Source organism: Adiantum capillus-veneris, chromosome 27, assembly GCF_014529385.1.
Source record: "Adiantum capillus-veneris isolate H3 chromosome 27, ASM1452938v2, whole genome shotgun sequence".
Lineage (NCBI taxonomy): Eukaryota > Viridiplantae > Streptophyta > Polypodiopsida > Polypodiales > Pteridaceae > Adiantum > Adiantum capillus-veneris.
In genome coordinates this window covers 122,554,087-122,574,041 of record NC_140957.1, presented here as the reverse complement: position 1 = coordinate 122,574,041, position 19,955 = coordinate 122,554,087, and the positions used below count along the sequence as shown (strand labels likewise).

Sequence of the window (19,955 nt, the reverse complement as noted above, 5' to 3'; positions counted from 1 at the left end):
TGGTAATTTGAGTTGATGTTTACTTGCTAGTTACTCTTTTATGCAAATAATAATTCAACATATAATGGCCATACATATTCCTTCATAGATGAATTTATCCCTGCTCAATATCCATATATGAATAATGATTGCTACAAAAGACAATAGGTTTCTCTTTATGTTTGTAAAATCATCTCCTCAAAGCAAGGGCTTTCAAAAAGAACTAGCCATATGATTATTTAGGGTAATGCATTGCCACCCAACATCAAATATTCAACACTGTTTTGCCACTTCATGTAATACATTCATTAAGACTGGCTTTAAGGCCACATAGAATTGTAAGTCCATTCAAATCTACTAATAGCCAACAATTTGAATTGCATATGCCAATATACTTATAAATTGACGAGTGTCATTAAATGGATGTTTTTTTCAAAAACACACTTTTTGGCTGCAAAAACATATCATACAACCAACACATGAGCCCATGCATCCTTAGCATACTATCAATATTTCTACATATAGAGAATCTTACATGACTAAGACTCCTCAACCATGTTCCTCTTTACTATTAGCCAACTAAGCCTCGAGTATGGTGTCTCAGCACCCATCCTTCTCTGCCCCATGGAAGGTCGTGATTTCCAGAAGTACAACAGTAGCATGGTCAGTGCATTGAAAGCTGAATTGCAAAAACAAAATGAAGGACGCAACAGAGTTTACCTCATGCTGGGAATCATTAAGGTGGCACTACAGACTTATTACTTCTAGTGCCTTCTTCCAATGCCTGCAAATAGAAATGAGGATCATGAGCTGAAAAACCAAAAATGACAAGCAGTCAAGAGAAAGCCAAGATAAACATAGCTGCGCAGGATCATGACTATTTAAAGAAAGGGCATTATTGACAACATACTCAAGAGGTTACTGGCAAATGGAAGGGGCTGAAACTGAAAACGCTGGCTGCTAGAATCTGCAGCGCTATGCCTGGAAACCAAAACGTTGGCTGGGAGGGCTGGGATTTGCAAGCGCTAGGCTGTTTTGCTGAAAACGCTATGGCTGAATCTGCAGATCTGTTGGTTGTAGGACTCATCCGGCAAGGAAGATCAAAACGCTGCTGCTGGCTGAAAACGCTAGGGCTGAATCTGGAAAAACACTGGTTCTGCTCTCCACTGGCGCTATATTTTTCTGCAGCTTCCTCCAAGTGAGGGACCTATTACTCCCTTTTTAGGCTGAATTGCACTTATGAATTTATTTAGGCTTAGGTAGGGCAATCATGTCAAAGGTGCAGCGGATAAAGGGTGAATCAAATGAATAACTCGCCTACAACCGCGACCAAGACACCTCTCCGTGACGGGCAGCCAATAGATCTCGTATCTATCGCGATAGATCTCCTTGTTGTTGAGGTACTAGCCATACCGCCCACCGAAGGGGCATCGGATCTCGCCGAGTGCAAAGCAACACCACGAGGGTGTGTGGGCCACTGGGAAGAGGGAGCGCTAGAGGTATAGAGAGAGATCGATAAGCAAAAACGACAGCAGGAGGAGATCGATGGTGCTTGCAGAAAACGCTAGCAGACAAAGAAAACGCTAGAGAGACAGAGTGCCCAAATGCCGGAGATGTGCATTGAATAATATGCCAAATAGTACAAGGGGGGGGGGCTGCAGTTTGCCCTACTCAGCTAGAAAACCCCACGATCCCAATAAATGGCTAATAAATATGTAAACTCACTAAAAGTGACCTGGGACACATATTTAGTAGCAGAACTGCAGAAGACTCGAGACTCTGACCCCAGAAAACCCTAGCAACAGGGGACCCGCCTCATGCCAGACTACCAGGTGAGCATCACAGTGAAGTGCACCGCCGTGAACAGGTACGTCTACCTCAAGTACGGCCGGGCACAGCCACAAAACAACCCTCACTCCCTAATCTGCTCCTGGGAGATATCGGAGCTACCCTAGATCACCTCCTCAATCTGAATCACTACATCCTCGTAGAATAACCTGGGAACCCGAACCTCCAGCCGCATACCGAATGCCTAATGACTTGGTTGCCTTTAAATACCACAGGGTCCTAAGGGCTTGCTGCTTGGTGGGTTTCTGCATAAAGGAACTAAGAAGACCCATGGCTGATTTGATGCACCTTTGGATCGTCTCGATGTGGGATTGTTGATGGCCACCAAGGAGCTGAATTGCGCTCCCGTTGTGAGAGGAATGAGGGGCAGAAACCACAGATCTTGATGATGCCAATGATAGGCAGCAATGGGAGCACTCGCTCCGACGAGGGAATGGCCGAGGAGAGGCTCAATGGCCGTGAATGGGAAAGCCATGAATGCAAATCCGAGCCGATTTTGGGAGATGGAAAGGCCGAGTAAATGTCATGGGAAAGCCGATTTCCCATTGTGGGATTGTTGATGCACCACAATGGGAAATTGCCTAATGACCACAATGGGAAAGCCGTGAATGCAAATCCGAGCCGATTTTGGGAGATGGAAAGGGCTAAAATGCTGAGGCTGATCTGCTGTAGACAGCAAGCGCTAGGCTGATCTAGGAACCGATTTCGGGAGATGGAAAGGGCTAAAAAGTGAAAACGCTGAGGCTGATCTGCTGTAGACAGCAAGCGCTAGGCTGATCTGGTGTTGCCAAGCAAAAACGCTAGGGCTGCTAGCTTGCTGAAAAAACGCCAAGGCTGATTTGAGCAAACACGAATATGGGTTGAATTGCTTCTCCTGCTTGCGCTCCTCATCTCATGCGAAACGCTTGCTCCCTAGCCTCCTTTATAAGACCAAACTACAGGTTATAAACTCCTTAAGGTGTAGGTAGGGCAAAATCTCTGTCAAATTCTTAGAAATACGTCCATAAAATGATTCATTAATAAGCTTAACCGTGGTTCAGTTTTTGGTGAAACTGTCGCACATCGGCCACTCGAGAATCCGATTGATGCACGGAATGGCTCATTGGATTCCTCTAACCTAAAACTTTATGCATGTCATGTCAAATACCCACCTTAGTGTAACTACATCTGTGAAAACGCGTGTACGAACCATTTATGCAAGAGGGTTCCAAAACTAGAAAACCTAATCCAATGGACTCGTCCAAACATGCAGGTCCAACGAACAAACCACAAAACTGCCGGTGCTAATCCTCCTAGAAATCTAGACAATCCTATCCAGGGATAGGTGGAAAATTGGCTTTGGAAGTCGATCAAGCATGTCCATGTGACACACAGAGCCATGTGCACATGACATGTTTATCAATGACTACACGTTTCTGTGTCATGTAACATGCATATGTAACCATCTGCGTTGCATCGTGATGTGTCATCCTACTTTAGTGAGATTGCCTCGATACGTAACTTTAGTACATAGAGACAATTGTTACAGATCACATGGTGTCACCAGCGTGTGACTACTATCTATCCTTTTTGTTGATTTCTTTCTTATTATACTTTCACTTTTTGGAAACACCCCTCGGGAAATCTAACTGCCCTGCATTGCATAGCTAGTGTGGAACTGTCCAGAGGGAGTCCAAGCCTGAGGGCAAGAGAGCACTAAGGTTGGACAAGGACTATGGTTAGCCAAGTGGGGTCATTGACTAGCCAAAGTGGAATCCTTTGCTACAGAGGCTACATTTCAGTTTTGGATGTGGCCGCAGTGTACAAAGAGGGTCGGATGACCTAGAAAGATACAATGGCAGCATCTCCTAAAATTTAGGGAACTGCTATTTTGGGACCTGAAAATGTGTTGACGTCATTACCGCCGGAATGACAAGGGGAACATTTTCTTACTCTGCCGTGAAGTCAACTGGGCAACCGGTTGGGATATTTTTAGGCGGCAACCCCGAAACGGGAAAATGCTTGTAAATGTGCCAAGTGGCACATTCTGGTGCACTTGCCTCATGCAACAAGAAGTGGCGCTGAATTTAGGAGGGGGAGAGCCTCATTTTCAGATTTTGTCACAGGTTAAGAGCTATGGAGTGCTTGCTTTCCCTCTTATGCACAGTGCGGTGCCAGGAGTGATGCCCTGCACGCTACGCACTGCCCTCTCTCTCCCCTTTGGCAGTATGTTATGCCCCACTAGTGGGCTCTTCATTTGACCAATGTACAGTTGTGTGGGTTCATGCGCGATTGCCGAGGCAAGAGCCTCTTGCACAGGTACTGGATTAGCTAGCGGCTAATCCCCCGCAGGTACAGGTGAATTCGGAGAGGTTTCACGCCAGAAATCTCGTCCGATTCAAAGGGCAAGTAGCCCTACAGGTGCGGGAGCTCGAGGACTTGCTAAGGATGCGACCGGCACGCGAAACGGAGCCAGAAACAGTAAATTACAGCCTGCTGTGTATTTTTGCAGGTTTAGGGTTTTGGCCCTAAACGGACCCTAATACCCCCAGGAGGTTCGGGGACGCAAGGGGACCGCTGTACAAGTGATCTGGCGCATTTTCAGGGTTGAAAACAGAGAATTCAGCATGCTGCAGATTCTCGCCAGGTTTTGTAAAGTGCCCGTATGCGTCGGGAAAGTCAGTCAATGCGTGGGAATACTGACCGTGAAGGGTTCTAGTACAGTTATGCTGTCAAAATCGGGCTGGAACAGTGGAAATTCAGCCGAGCTTGTGCGGGGCAGCTTGTAGGGAACCACAGCGTTTATTCCCTCTTTTGAACAATAAAGAAATACCGAAAGGGGCGCCTAAGTTAGGGGCCAATCTGGTGTCCGTCTACTCATACAGGTGCAATCTAGCAGCCTGTATCCCTCTCCCCTTTGTTGTGTCTTGAAAGTACAGGTAAAATAGACGACTAATAATGGGTGAAAGCTAAATCAAGGTTTAAAGTAAAGTCTACCGCCCTTTTTGGAATGAACAGGCCGGTTTCACATGGTCTGGGTGTGATGGCTAATTTTGCTACGCCAAAATATCAAGAGTTGCCATATGGAATGAGAAAACGGAATGACCCTCGAATATTATTTTTCTAACTTGAGTTGTTTTGTAGATATAATCGTGGACGATTACTCTTCTTTCAAGAAGGGGGAATGTCACAAACTGCTAACGTGTCAAGTCACTGAAGACCCTAGCCAACTTGCAGATCTCGGCCGAGGGGCCCAAACCCTAGCAGAAGAAGAAGAAGATGAAGTCTTCACCAACTTACACATCCTCATTGAGTCACCTATCCTTAAATAAGGTTAGGATTAAAATCCTAACCCCCAACAACTTATGGGACCCCGACCAATGGGGCCTAAAAATAAAGTAGACACACACACACAATAATAACTTGCGTAAAGGCTGATGACGTGGCTTGCACTATGAATTTCCACATTATGCACTGATGTGGCAGACTATACAGACGCTTTCATCTTTTGCGTTGATAGGTGTTGACGTGGCATATTGTACGGACAATCCATGGGGCGCATGCTTTTAAGACCAAATGCTTTAAGACTTGAAGCTTTTCATGTAAACTGCTTTTGGATGGCCAAGGGCCTTTCAATATGTACTAAGGGCTCACTCCCTCGCATTCTCCCCGCGGGAGATACAAAGCAATGCCGCAAATGTTATACCATGTTGAAGCAATATAAAGAAAAACCCAAAAGAGGTGCCACAATTTGGGGCCAGTGCACTCTGGGGGTAGAACTACGCCTCTCCATGTCTCGTGGAAAGTCTCTCTCTTAGTTCAATTGTTTTGAAGCATCATAAGTCTGTTCAATCTGTTCGTCTCCGTTGGCACGTGGTGTCGTCCCGTTACACACTAACTTTATACACTCATGCACTAGAATACATTCTCACAAGGTGATGATGTGGCATGTCCAATTGGAAGAGAAATGGCCGGGTGGACAAGAGGAAATCTAAAGAACTGAACCCCAAAAGTGTGGCTGAGGAGCCTAGATAGGAGGGGTTAGAACTTAGGGTTTTTTTTTTAAACCTAAACCCTACCCAACTTATGGAGCACCAGCGGAGATGCCTAACCCTAAAAAGTCAAAAGCTTGAACTCTAGGCTGCACTTCCGTAAATCGCGTTGAATACTCACTTAACACAATCGTATGGACATGCTAACATGGCAATTGACAATTTGATCTTAAGTATGAAGTTTGAAGTCTTAATTATAAGATTAGCACCACTAATACTCACAGTGGTATCAGAGTAAATTTTTTTCCCGGGACCCTAAGGTTGTGAGCCTCTCACCCTTGCCGCTACACTCTATCCCCTTCCCAGAGTTGCATGGAAGCAGAAGAAAGATGGTACATACGACCATATGAGGTACCTTGAATTTTATCACTCCAAATTTATATACAAGACAAAAGACAGATGTGTGTGTGCAGCATACCCGGAATCCCGCATACAGTTGTGTGTGCTGTGATTCTTGGTGTGGACGTACTGGAGTTCCTGTGACTTATGATGAGGTCTTTCACTGGGAGTGCCTCTTCGTAGGTGCCGCTTCGTGCAACACGTGAGTGAACCCGCAAGCAGACACCCCCTTCCCGAGGTTCGCACCCCTTCATCTCTCCATGCGATGACACCTCTTCATCTCCCCATACGCTGGCAATTCTTGCCGCAAGCACTGGCTGAATTCAAACGCTGGCTGCCCTTCGTAGAAAACCATGCACTGGCTAATTGTGACGCTTTCTGGATTTTTTTTACGTAAACCACAATACACAGCAACGTATAATTATTTTACGCTAAGCGCATGCCCTTAATTTACAAGTGGCCGCACAACCCCAAAAAAGTTTAAGTGCCATGTGAACTTACCCCTTCAACTTCAGCTGACGTACAAAATGCCTGCACACCAGCGATTTCAACATTTGAACGCTGCTCTCTCTCCCAGCACCGACTTTCTGCACTTTTTCTGTGCGCGAGCCACATGGCCAACGGAGAATTCGACGTACTCGTCCCATTACTCTCGTATATAGACGAGATTTCGGACGTTGTTCTCTCGGAAATTCCTACTACACCGAAGTCATAATTATTTTGGATACTCCAAAACCCGAAGTTATTGAGATCCCGATTTGCCAGAGCCGGAACATGCTCCCAAAGCCATTCCTGCTCTTGTCGTACCCGTTCCAAAACCTGTTCGAGTTCCCTTTGAGGCGTAACCATGCTGACTTCTCAGGACAAAGAAGGTCAATCTGAAGACGCTCTTACTTTTATCAAGGAGCAGATGGCCACACTTTCCACAAGACTCGCATCGCTTCACACTCGATTGGATCAGATGCAGATGCAAAACACTTCTCGGAGTCGTCCTACAACCTCTCGGACGACTAATGCCACTTCTTCCACACCTTCTTAATCTTCAGTGAATGAACCAAACGAACCAAATCCAACTGATGAGGTGGACAATCGCGAACTTCAATTACTTTATAAAATTTTAATGCTGCACAGAAGAAGAAACTGGATGTTAAACTGTCCAAGCCGTATAATGGTCGCCGCGACAAGCGCGAGCTGGACCAATGGCTATTCAAAATGAGGTCTACTTGTCCACCACGGACTTAGTAGAAAGTAAAAAAGTTGCATTTGCTAGTTCTTTGCTCAAGGACACAGCATTTCTTTGGTGGCAATGACGGGTTGCTGATGGTAAACACACACCTTCTTGGGATAAATTCCGGCGCGTTATTCGCAAGGCGTTCGAACCTGCCAATGCCGATTTTCATGCCCGGTCCTCTCTTCGCCGCCTGAGCCAAACAGGTTCCTTGGCCGCGTACATCACAGAGTTTCAGAGACTAACTCTGGAGATAGAGAATCTCAGCCCCTCTGATAAACTACACAGTTTCATTGACGGGCTTGAACCAATCCTAAAGGACGATGTGCACAAATACAGCCCTACCACTTTGGATTCTGCAATAGCCTATGTGGAGCGTCTTGGCGATAATCGGTGCCCTACACGGAATTTTTTCCCTGGCAACAAATCTTCAAATAGCACTCGCTTTTCACACCGCGATTGTAGAGAAAGCTATAGCCAAAGTCAACAACAACAATCTCAATTCAGACAGCAACCAACGGAACCTTATTCAACTTCAAGGTTCTATTCTCAAGATCGACAATCTCAAAGCAGATCTTCTTCAAATTTTCTACTTGATCGTGGTAAAGGATGTGATTTTTCCCAAAATCTGCATTCCAATACTCAACAAGGCTCTTCGTGAAATGCTTCTTCGACTTCAAAGAAAGATGGATTATGTACAGTTTGCGGTGGTGACCATAGATGGTATCAATGGCCAAAGAAACCAAATCCGTCTAATTTAAAAAAAAGATTCCAATGCGGAAACATCATAAAATTTTGAACGACCAGCTTCTGCTCAAGATAAAGGAAAATCTATTTTCAATACAGTTCATGTCTCAGAAGATACAACGAAGCATGCTCACTGCAATTCTTTAATTTTGGAGCCTCTCTCAAAGCAAGTTCTGCGTCACGTGCACATCTAACCCTAAGTGTACGTGGAAAAGCTACTTCATGACATGGGTTCAGTTTAGTTCAATCAGCCTAAATTAGGAAGTGTTCTGGAACTTTTGTGAGTCTGTTCGCAGACCGTGCATGTCCAGACACTTAGAGTAGATGCATATCCTCCGGTTGCACATAGCATGATCATCATATTACCATCAGATTCCATCAGGAGCATTTTTTATATTGCAAATAGACCTATTTTCCCTATTCTAGCGAATTTTCACTTATTATTTTAAGTGACTTTTGTTGGGAAATTGGGTAGGGCAATTGGACTCGGCCAGTATATAAGAAAACCTAGCGCTAGCACTTTCTGGCAGAAGAGGCAACAGGAACCGCATGTTCGACAGTGCACCTTCTCAGCAAGAACCCCCAGCAGGAGACATAGCATTTTCAGCCAACAGATCAAAGGAGAGCCTAGCGTTTTCATCAAGATCAGCCAACATTTTGCACACAGCAAGAGAAGCCTGGCGTTAGTAGATTCCATCAGCAGATCACTAGCGTTTTTGCAGATTGACCCCAATCAGCCCTAGCGTTTTGCATCAGCATGACAGCCTAGCATTTTGTAGATCCTTCGCGACAGATTCAGCCATAGCCTCAGCGTTTTCAGTTTTCAGCACATAGACACCGCAATAGAACCCCCAAACCTCGCTGATCTCACCTTCCCGCAACAGAGCCTCACCGCACGGTCAGATCCACCGAAGTTTGCAGGTTCAGCATCTGCGTTTTCAGCGCGTCATCTTCGCCGACATAGAGTCAGAATTCAGCTGAAAAAGATTTGCAGATTTCAGCCATTGGCGTTTTCAGATTTCAGCCTGTCTCGTCGTCGTCGACATCGTCAGCAAGTACAAAGCATTGTAGAGATTTGTGCAATCAATAGTAGACCGCTCTCACCATAGACAGTGGGGCCTTCAGAGGAGGGTTTGACAACATTCTGGTGTCGTATTCTTCTCTCTCTATCTCTCAGTCTCAGCACCTTCATTCACAAGGTTTACCACTTTGTTTGTGATCATTTGCACTCTCTCACTAAAGGAACGGAAGGCTCTCCCGTCCGTAAGTAAAAAAAACCCTTGAGCACAATTCGGAGCACTCATCTTGAGCAAAGTTCAACATTCACATCCGTTGCACCTTACATTGGTATCAGAGCTTTGGCAGTGTTTTGTATCACTCAAGGAAAGAACCACAAGATTTTTTTTTGCTTGTTGTAGTCGCAGGTAACCCAAGTCCTCTTGGGCGTGTCGATTCCTAATCGTGTTTTTGAAGAGTGACAGGAAACCCAAGAAGAAGGGCTTGTCCAGCCTCCCCTTGTTTCTCTTTTCACTCATAGAGAGCGGACCGTGCACTTAGCGGCCGGCCAATCGACGTGAGGTGGGAAAAAGCTACCTTGGTGTGAGCGCAAGACCGCCAAGGGGTACACCCGTAGAAAAGAGAAGAGCTTGGGTAAGAGAAGATCCTTCTCTAACACAGATTGCAAGCTAAAGAAGAACCTCAACAACTCAAGACCCTCAAGAACCCAAGACCCACAAGAAACAAGTTCCTCGTGAACTTAAGAACCCAAGACTTCACCGGATGGTCATCACCCGAAGCGGAATGGATACTTCCCATGGAGGTGGTGAGCATAAGAGTGGCGAAGAAGAGTTTTCTCCACCAGGAGGTTTTTCCGAACCTCCCCCTTCCCCATCTACGCAAAGGATTGAACTAACTCCTATGGAGGCTTTCGACAAGACGATGATGGACAGAAAGTTAGAACGCGAAGAAAGAAGAGCAGAAATGGATCGCAAGCACAAAGAAAGAAGAGCCGAAATACAGCGTGAGCACAACGAAAGGAAAGCCGCATTGGTCCTACTATTTTCTAATGTGCAAGCGCAGATTAAAGAGATTCAGGAGAAGGAAACTCTCTCAGTCTTGTCATCTCCAAAGCACGACACACATGAATTGCAGGATAATGATAAGCATGATAAATTGCTTGATAGTGATAAGCATGATGATTTGCATGATCAAGATGTGATTATTCAAGAGCATGATGATTTGCATGATTAAAATGTGATTATTCACGAGCATGATGATTTGCAGGATAAAGATGTGATTGTTCACAAGGATGATGGTTTAGTTGATGCTTTTTCTAGTGAAGCTAACCTCATTGCAGATTCGATCAATCACGACGAACCGATCTTGGCTCTCGAGTCGAGGTCCAAAGAACCCCCACAGGAAGATTCGATCAATCACGAAGAATCAATCTTGGCTCTCGAGTCAAGGTCCAAAGAACCCCCACAGGAAGTATTTTGTGTTCGAATGATGGTTTCCTATATTTTAATCACCGTCCTTATGTGATCCCTTTTCATAGGCATGCCATATTGTATGATGAACACAATTCACTCATGAATGAGCATGGATGTATGCGGATTACTCATGAAAAGATGAAATGTTTGCACCCAACGAATTCACATTCCATGTCTCTTCCTTGGCATGACACAGTATTCAAAAGAGCACAAGAAGGATTGAGCATCAAGCATCGGCATTTCCACTGTGTTTTGCCACACTTGATAGATTTAGATCAGAAAGACAAGTTTCGAATCCATTGTTTGCGTGTGTTTGATGAACGGTTTGACACTCCGTCTCTATGTTCATCTACATTGCATGCACAGTCTCTAAAGAAGACTAGAATTTTTACATGAAATGGGTATGTTCATGTTTTTGTGTTGACTGTGGTTTCAGGAATTTTCACCCTCGGAGATTCTTGAAGAAGGTAGACGCATGACTATAGACGATGTTGAAGCATTGACGGAGCTACACATGACTTTGTCGCTTTTGGCACGGCCCAAAGAAGCAAGCGTTGCAGACCTTTATGAAGTTCAAGTATCGCATGACCCACGCATCAAAGTGGGCCGGCGAAGAGTCCTTTCCAGAATTCCAAAAATTGTTGGCGATCTCCCTCAACACCATACAGTTCGGTACCAGTACCTCACTTTGAAAAGGAGGGGATGTTATGTGCACATCTAACCCTATGTGTACGTGGACAAGCTACTTCATAACATGGGTTCAATTCAATTCAGTCAACCCAGATTAGGAAGTGTTCTGGCACTTTTGTGAGTCTGTTCGTAGACCGTGCATGTCCAGACACTTGGAATAGATGCATATCCTTTGGTTGCACATAGGATGATCATCAGATTACCATCAAATTACCATCAGATTCCATCAGGAGCATTTTTACAGTGCATAGACCTAATTTTAGCTAATTTTCACTTATTATTTTTAAGTGACTTTTGTTGGGAAACTGGGTGGGACAATTGGACTCAGCTAGTATATAAGAAAACCTAGCGCTAGCACTTTCTGGCAGAAGAAGCAGCAGGAACCGCGTGTTCGACAGTGCACCTTCTCAGCAAGAACCCCCGACAAGAGACATAGCGTTTTCAGCCAACAAATCAAAGGATAGCCTAGAGTTTTCATCAAGATCAGCCAGCGTTTTGCAGACAGCAGGAGAAGCCTGACGTTAGTAGATTCCATCAACAGATCACTAGCGTTTTTGCAGATTGACCCCAATCAACCCTAGCGTTTTGCATCAGCATGAAAGCCTGGCGTTTTGCAGATCCTTCGCGACAGATTCAGCCATAGCCTCAACGTTTTAATTTTTCAGCACAGACACCGCAATAGAACCCCCAAACCTCGCAGATCTCACGTTCCCGCAGCAGAGCCTCACCGCACAGTCAAATCCACCAAAGTTTGCAGAGTCAGTCCGCAAAACGCAAATTTCAGCATCTGCGTTATCAGCGCGTCGTCGTCGCATCGTCGTCACCAACATAGAGTCAATATTCAGCAAATAAAGATTTGCAAATTTCAGCGATTAGCGTTTTCAGATTTCAGCCCGTCTCGTCGTCGTCCTCATCGTCATCGACATTGTCAGCAAGTCCAAAGCATTGTAGAGATTTGTGCAATCAATAGTAGACCGCTCTCGCCATAGAGAGTGGGGCCTTCGAAGGAGGGTTTGACAACATTCTGGTGTCGTATTCTTCTCTCTCTATCTCAATCCAGCACCTTCATTCACAGTGTTTACCACTTTGTTTGTGATCATTTGCACTCTCTCACTAAAGGAACGGAAGGCTCTCCCTTCCGTAAGTAAAAGGAACCCTTCAGCACAGTTCGGAGCACTCATCTTGAGCAAAGTTCAACATTCACATGCGCTTCACCTTACATTCTGAGCCTTCTTGGAACTCTCAACGGTCGCTCCATCAACATTTTGGTGGACAACGGACGCTCGCATAATTTTGTCAGCACTCATATAGTTAGACAGCTTGGTTTGCCAACTCAGAAGACATCTCACTTATATGATGTGGAATTAGTAGATGGATCAATTTTAACTTGTGATGAGACAGTTCGACAATTGCGGTTCGGTATTCAAAATTATGCAGATCAGCTGGATTTCGAAGTCACGCCTTTATCTTACTACGACATGATTCTTGGTCAACATTGGTTATTTCAATATGATCCAACCATTAGCTTTCGAGGACATACTATTGTCACGTGACACATCCAACCCTATGTGTCCGTGGACAAGCTACAGCACCACAAGGGTTCCGTCAGTCCAGTCAGTCTAGATTAGAAGTGTTCTGGCACTTTTGTGAGTCTGTTCGCAGACCATGCATGCCCAGATACTTAGATTAGATGCATATCCTCTGGTTGCACACAGCATGATCATAAGCATTCCCATCAGAATCCTTCAGGGGAATTTTCCAATGCATTTAGCCTATTTTCCCTATTTTTGACATTTTTCACTTATTATTTTTAAGTGACTTTTGTTGGAACGTAAGTAGGGCGAATTGAGTAAGTTTGTATATAAGCAAACCTAGGCTAGCACTAATTGGCAGAAGAGGTAGCAGGAGCACTCGCTCAACAGGCAACTTCTCAACAGAACCCCAAGCCCTAGCGTTTTTGCTCCACAGCAACCACCTAGCGTTTTTGGACCAGATCAGCCAGTGTTTTTGCTCTTGCAGATCCCTGGCGATAGAAGACTCAACAAGAGACCTAGCGTTCTGCAGTTGTAGGCCATCCAACGACAACACAGCCATTTTCAGCCCTAGCGTTTTTTATTTGCAGATCAGCCCCAGCATTTTGCAAATTTACCGCGACGAATCATCAAGAACCACCAATGTTTTCAGTTTTCAGCCCTTAGACACCGCAGATCAAGTTCCGAACCTCGCAGATCTCACCTTCCCGTAGCAGTTCCTCGCCGCACGGTCAGTTTCCGCAAGGTTTACAGTTTCAGCCCCGAATACGCAGATTTCAGCATCTGCATTTTCAGTGCGTCATCGTCGCCATCGACATCGTCACCGACATAGAGTCAGAATTCAGCAGATAAAGATTTGCAGATTTCAGCCCTTAGCATTCTCAGATTTCAGCCCGTCTCGCTGTCGTCCTCATTGTCGTTGACATCGTCTGCAAGTCCAAGCATTGTAGAGATTTGTGCAATCATAAGTAGACCGCTCTCGCCATAGAGAGTGGGGCCTTCGGAGGAGGGTTTTACAACGTCTCTAGTGTCGTATTCTCTTCTCTCTATCTCTCAGTCTCATACACTTTCACGCAGAGTGTCCATTCACTTTGTTTGTGTCCATTGCACTCTCTCATTAAGAACGGAAGGCTCTCCCTTCCATAAGAACAAAAAGGAACCTTGAGCACAGTTTGGAGCAATCATCTTGAGCAAAGTTCAAACACTCATTCGGCTGCACCTTACATTGGTATCAGAGCTTTGGCCGTATTCTGTATCACTCAAGGAAAGAACCACAAGAACCACAGAATTTTTTTTGCTTGTTGGGGTCGCACGAACCCAAGTTCGCTTGGGCGTGTCGATTCCTAATCGTGTTTTTGAAGAGTGACGGGAAACTCAAGAAAGAAGGGCTTGTCAGCCTCCCCTTGTGCCTCTTTTCACTCATTGAGAGCGGTCCGTGCACTTAGCGGCCGGCCAATCAACATAAGGTGGAAAAAAGCAACCTTAGTGTGAGCACAAGGCCGCCAAGGGGTGCGCCCGCGGAAAAGAGCAGAACTCGGGTGAAGAGAAGATCCTTCTCGAACACAGATTGCAAGCGAAAGAAAACCCTCAAGAACCTCACGAACTCAAGAACCTCAAGAACTCAAGAACCCCAAGAACCAACACCCGCAAGAACCCAAGTTCCTCGTGAACTTAAGAACCCAAGACCACAAGAACCCACGACTTCAAAATGGTCATCACTCGAAGCAGAATGGATACTTCGCTTAGAGGTGATGAGCATGAGAGAGGCGAAGAAGAATTTTTTCCACCAGGAGATTTTTCTGACCCTCCCCCTTCCGTATCTATGTCAAGGATTGCACTAACTCCTATGGAGGCTTTGGACCAGATGTTTATGGAAAGGAAGTTAGAACGCGAAGCAAGACAAGCAGAAAGAATGGCAGAATTTGATCCGACGTGAATGCAAAGAAAGAAAAGCAGAAATGGATCGCAGACACGCAGAAAGAAAAGCAAAAAGAAAGGCAGCCATAGAGCGTGAGCATGAGCAAGCGCGACACATGCAAGAGTTGTTGCGACTCTTTTCTCAAGCGCAAGCACAGATGCAAGAGATTCAAGAGAAGGAGACTCTCTCAGTCTCTTCTTCTCCAAAGCATGACACGCAGGATTTGCATGATGATTTGGATGACACTAACAAGCATGATGATTTGCATGATCAAGATGTGATTTCTCACAAGTATGATGAGTTGCATGAAGAAGACGTGACAGTTCACAAGAAGGATGAGTGTTAATTGATACTTTCATTGGTGAAGCTAACCTCATTGCAGAGACGATCAATCACGAAGACCCGATCTTGGTTCTCGAGCCTAGGTCCAAAGAACCCCCTCAGGAAGAAACGATCTTGGCTCTCGAGTCGAGGTCCAAAGAACCCCCATAGGACGATTCGATTATTCGGGAAGAACCGATCTTGGCTCTCGAGCCTAGGTCCAAAGAACCTCACAAGAAATATTATGTGTTCGCATGATTCATACGCACGCATTGTTCTAGTGTTTCATTCGTGATGTTTCCTGTATTTTAGTCAGCGTCTTTATGTGATCCCTTTTCCTAGGCATGACGTATTGTATGTTGAGCACGTTTCATTCATGAATGAGCACGAATGTATGCGGATTGTTCATGGAAAGCTGAAAAGTATGCATTCAAGGAAGTCACATTCTATGTCTCTTCCTTGGCACGACACATTTGTAGAAAGAGCACATGAAAGTATGAGCACCAAGCTGTTGGGTCTAAAGGCCCTCTTATAGCCTCGCTTACTCATTTATTCATTCTTTTATACTTGGGTGTGTTCACACCCAAAGGCCATTTAAATGGTCATAAGTTTGTACCCTTACATAATAATAAAACATAGGGCTTTTAGTAGTGTGCCCAAGAAACATACTAAGAAAATCGTACGCTCTCTCCCTCTCTCTGCAAACAGCGCTCGTGCTCTCTCTCTCTCTGCTCGTAAGTTCTTCTACACCCATCGCCCCTCTATCACTTCAAACTGGTATCAGAGCCAAGTTCCCTACTCCCGCGCGCATTCCCTCGCGAGAAATCTTCATTTTCTCTGTCCTACGTAGTTTTCTCTCTCTAAAAACAGCAAGCGCAGGTGTCTTCTCTCTCCTCCCCGGACTCAAGGAAGACAATACCTCAGCCCACAAGTGCTTAAACGCTGAAAACAGGCTGAAAACAGGTCATTTCGGGCTGTTTCTCTTCAAAAACAGGTTTTTTTCTGTTAATTACAGCAAGCACAAGTGTTACAAGTACATTTGGGACACTTTGGGCAACACCAATCCACCCGGAGAATTGGGGGTTTTGCCCTATTTGCTGAAATTTTGGTAAATTTCAGCAAGTTGTCACTTTAAACTTGGGGGTTTTGTGCAAGATTATTCAAGGCTAGGTCTATAGGTGTAATTACAGGAGAAATTCTTGGGGATTCGAGTTGAGAAATTGAGGGCTTTTGCTGATTTTTCAGAAATTTCAGCAAATTGTGCAGTAACTTTTGGGGCTTTTGCAAATGTGATGCAATTCTGGACATTCTGTGTCATGTATTGCAATTTGTGGTACAATTGAGCAGAGTTTGAGACCTCTCTCACATATACAGGAGGTTTATGTGACAATAAACACATGTATTTACTTGTGGATGCTTCCCATTGAGTCTGTATTGCTGAAAATACATTTTGCAGCAGATTTTACCTCAGTTTGCAGGTTTGAGGTTGTTGCAAATGCACTTTGGTCTTACTGCTGAAGTGGGAGCATTCATGCACAGGATGTATGCTTCATGTGTGTGCTCGCAACAAAACCTGAAAACTTGTCAGATGCAGATTGGGCAAAGCTGAACAAAAAGGCCATTGCTTATATCAAAATGGCTGTGTCAGATGATGTGCTTACTGATATTAAGCGTCTTGACATTGCACATGCTATTTGGCAGAAGTTGACTAGTTTGTATGAGAATAAAACTCATGTGAATCAAGTTCATCTCATGCGGAAACTTGTAAACATGGAATTGGATGAGGCAAAGCTTGCATCTGAGCATTTGAATGCGTTTACAGGTGTTTTGAGTCAACTTCAAGATTCAAGGCTGCAACCATTTGATGACAAGTTGAAAGCTATCTTTCTTTTGATGACTTTGCCTGACAGTTGGGAAGCGCTTGTTGTGTCATTGTCAAACAATGCTGCTTTAACCTATGATGGTATAAGAGGCTCCATTCTCAATGAGGAGATTAGGAGGAAAGCCAGTGGTGAAGGCAGTGGCATAGCTTATCATGTAAGGGGCAGGTCAGAGAAAAGGAACAATGTAGCTAACAAGGGCAAGAGTAGAAGTAAGAGCAAGGGAAAATCTCAAGATATAACTTGCTATCATGGACGCAAAGGGCATAAAAAGCCTGATTGCAGATTTTACAAGCAAGAGCTTGAGAGGAAGAAGCAACAGCAATAGGGTAAGAAGAAGAAGGATGCAAAAGATGCTAAAGGTGATGATGACACCTCCTCTTCTTCCAAGGATGTTGGCAAGGCCAATGTGGCCTCTAGTGTGGTCATAGAGGAAATTGTTGATGTGGATGAAGCACTTGTCGTAGCTTCGAGCGTCTTTGATGATGTTGTGGCTATGGCAAGTGATATGTATATCACGAAGCCAGATCTTATTGACGCTATGCTTTCAACACATGATTGGCTCTCCCAGTCTTGGATAGTAGACAGTGGTGCCTCATTTCATGTAACTCCTTCTTTGGAGTCTTTTGCCACATACACTGCAGGTAACCTGGGTAAAGTTTACTTGGGTAATAACTATGCATGTGACATTGAAGGTGTTGGCACCATTCACTTGGCTTTGGAAAATGGCCAAGAACTTGTTTTGCATGATGTTAGGTATGTGCCTGGCATTAAGAAGAGTCTGCTATCAGTTGGACAGCTGGATGTAAAGGGCTACTTCACTACTTTTGGTGGTGGCTCTTGGAAAATACAAAAGGGTTCTATGTTGATTGTGAAGGGCAGCAAAAGGGGAACTTTATACTATTTGCATTGCAAGGCCTTACCTGGCATTTGTTGCTATGGCTGAAGTTCATTCTCCAATGGAACTTTGGCATAACAGACTTTGCCATATGAGTGAGAAAGGACTACAGGTTCTCTCCTCTCTTGGGAGATTTGATGTAAAAGGTCCTTGCCTTGAATTTTGTAAAGATTGTATCTATGGTAAACAAGTGAAGTTCTCTTATTCGTCTGGTGTCCCTAAAAAGTTGCATGCTCTTGTTTTAGTACATTCAGATGTTTGCACTATGCCTGTGAGCTCACATGGTGGTGCACGCTATTTTGTATCTTTCATTGATGATTTCAGTAGAAAGACTTGGGTGTATGTACTTAAAAACAAGAGTGATGTTTTTGACTCTTTTAAAAGATTTCATGCTTTTGTGACCACACAAAAGGGTCTCAAGTTAAAGGCCATAAGAAAAGATAACGGGGGAGAGTACGTATCACGTGAATTTAATGTTTTTTTGTGAGATGCATGGTATTAAAAGGGAGTTAAAACAGCCCCTTATAATCCATCATCTAATGGTGTGGCTGAGAGATATAACCGCGCAATTTGTGAGAGGATACGTTGCATGTTGTCCACAGCTAATCTTCCGCAAGAATTTTGGGGAGAGGCTTTGAAAACTACAGTTCATGTATGCAACCGTTCTCCAAATCGTGCTTTGGACAATGGCATCCCCGAAGAGGTTTGGTCTAGCAAACCTGCTTCATATGACCATTTGCGTGTTTTTGGCTGCGAGGCATTTGTGCATGTGCCTGTAGATCAGAGGACTAAGCTAGACATGAAATCCATCAGATGCATCTTCATGGATTATGGAGATGAGGGTGAGATGGGTTACAAAGTATGGCTACCTGATTACAGGAAGGTTGTACGCAGCCGAGATGTAGTATTTAATGAGGCTAAATTGCTCCAAAATGCTACACATGTAGACCATGATAAAAAGAGGGTCAAATTTCATAATGACCAGCCAGCCATAAAGCCTTCCTTGGCTGAAAATATGGTGCCTATTGATTCCGAAAATGAGCAGCAACCATTTGTGAAACAGCCAAAAGAGAATGGACAGCAAATAGATGCACAAAATGGGGTAGAGCACAATGACCAGCAGGCTGAAAATATTTACAGCAGGGTATAAATTCTGAAAATCAGCCGCTAAATGATAACGGAATCATTCCTGAGGATGTAGACCCTTTACCGGCAAATGTAGATCATTGGGTGAGGAGATCTACACGTCAGAGACGTCAACAAGAGAGGTTTCATCCATCTTTGGATTGTGTTTTGTTGACTGATGAGGGAGAGCCTCTTACATACAAAGAGGCCCAGTCTTGTGACAACAAAAGTAAGTGGGAGCTCCTGAAATCTGAGATGCAATCATTGTATGCAAATAATACATGGGAGCTTGTGCATTTGCCCAAAGGTAGGAAAGCTATTCCTAACACGTGGGTTTATAAGATCAAATGTGTTGATGACAAACCCAAATACAAAGCGCGTTTAGTTGCTAAGGGTTATGCACAGAAGGAAGGCATTAACTTCCAGGAAATCTTCTCACCTGCAGTGAAGATGTCGACTCTCCGTGTGTTGTTTGCTCTATGTGCTATCTTGGATTTGGAGCTTGATCAAATGGATGTGATCACTACTTTCTTACATGGTGACTTGGATAAGGAGCTGTATATGCTGCAGCCTGAGGGCTTTGTCATTCCGGGGAAAGAGCATTTGGTATGCAAACTAAAACGCAGCTTGTATGGGTTGAAACAAGCTCCTAGACAGTGGTACAAAAAGTTTGATACTTTTATTCTCAATCATGGTTTCAAATGCAGTCAAGCAGATCACTGTCTTTACACTAAAAAGGCTCCTGATGGTAGTCTTATTGTGCTAGTCCTATATGTGGATGACATGTTGATTGCTGGCAAGCATAAGGAGACTTTGAATGCTTTGAAAAAGAAGCTGAATTCAGCTTTCTCGATGAAAGATTTGGGTGCAGCTGAACATATTTTGGGTATGGGTATTAGGAGGGATAGAAAGAAGCGTCTTTTATTCCTT

General features: G+C 44.4%; 1 long non-coding RNA gene across 1 annotated transcript in view; it reads right to left on the bottom strand.

The window, feature by feature from the left end:
• Window positions 1-332: 332 nt before the first annotated feature.
• Window positions 333-19,955, bottom strand: part of LOC147422681 (uncharacterized) — a 68,367-nt gene continuing 48,744 nt past the window's right edge. Inside the window, exons 3-4 of the long non-coding RNA XR_015186785.1 lie at window positions 700-763; window positions 333-596 (exon numbers count right to left, since the gene is read on the bottom strand). This is a non-coding gene — a long non-coding RNA (uncharacterized LOC147422681). The remainder of the gene's footprint in view (window positions 597-699; window positions 764-19,955) is intronic.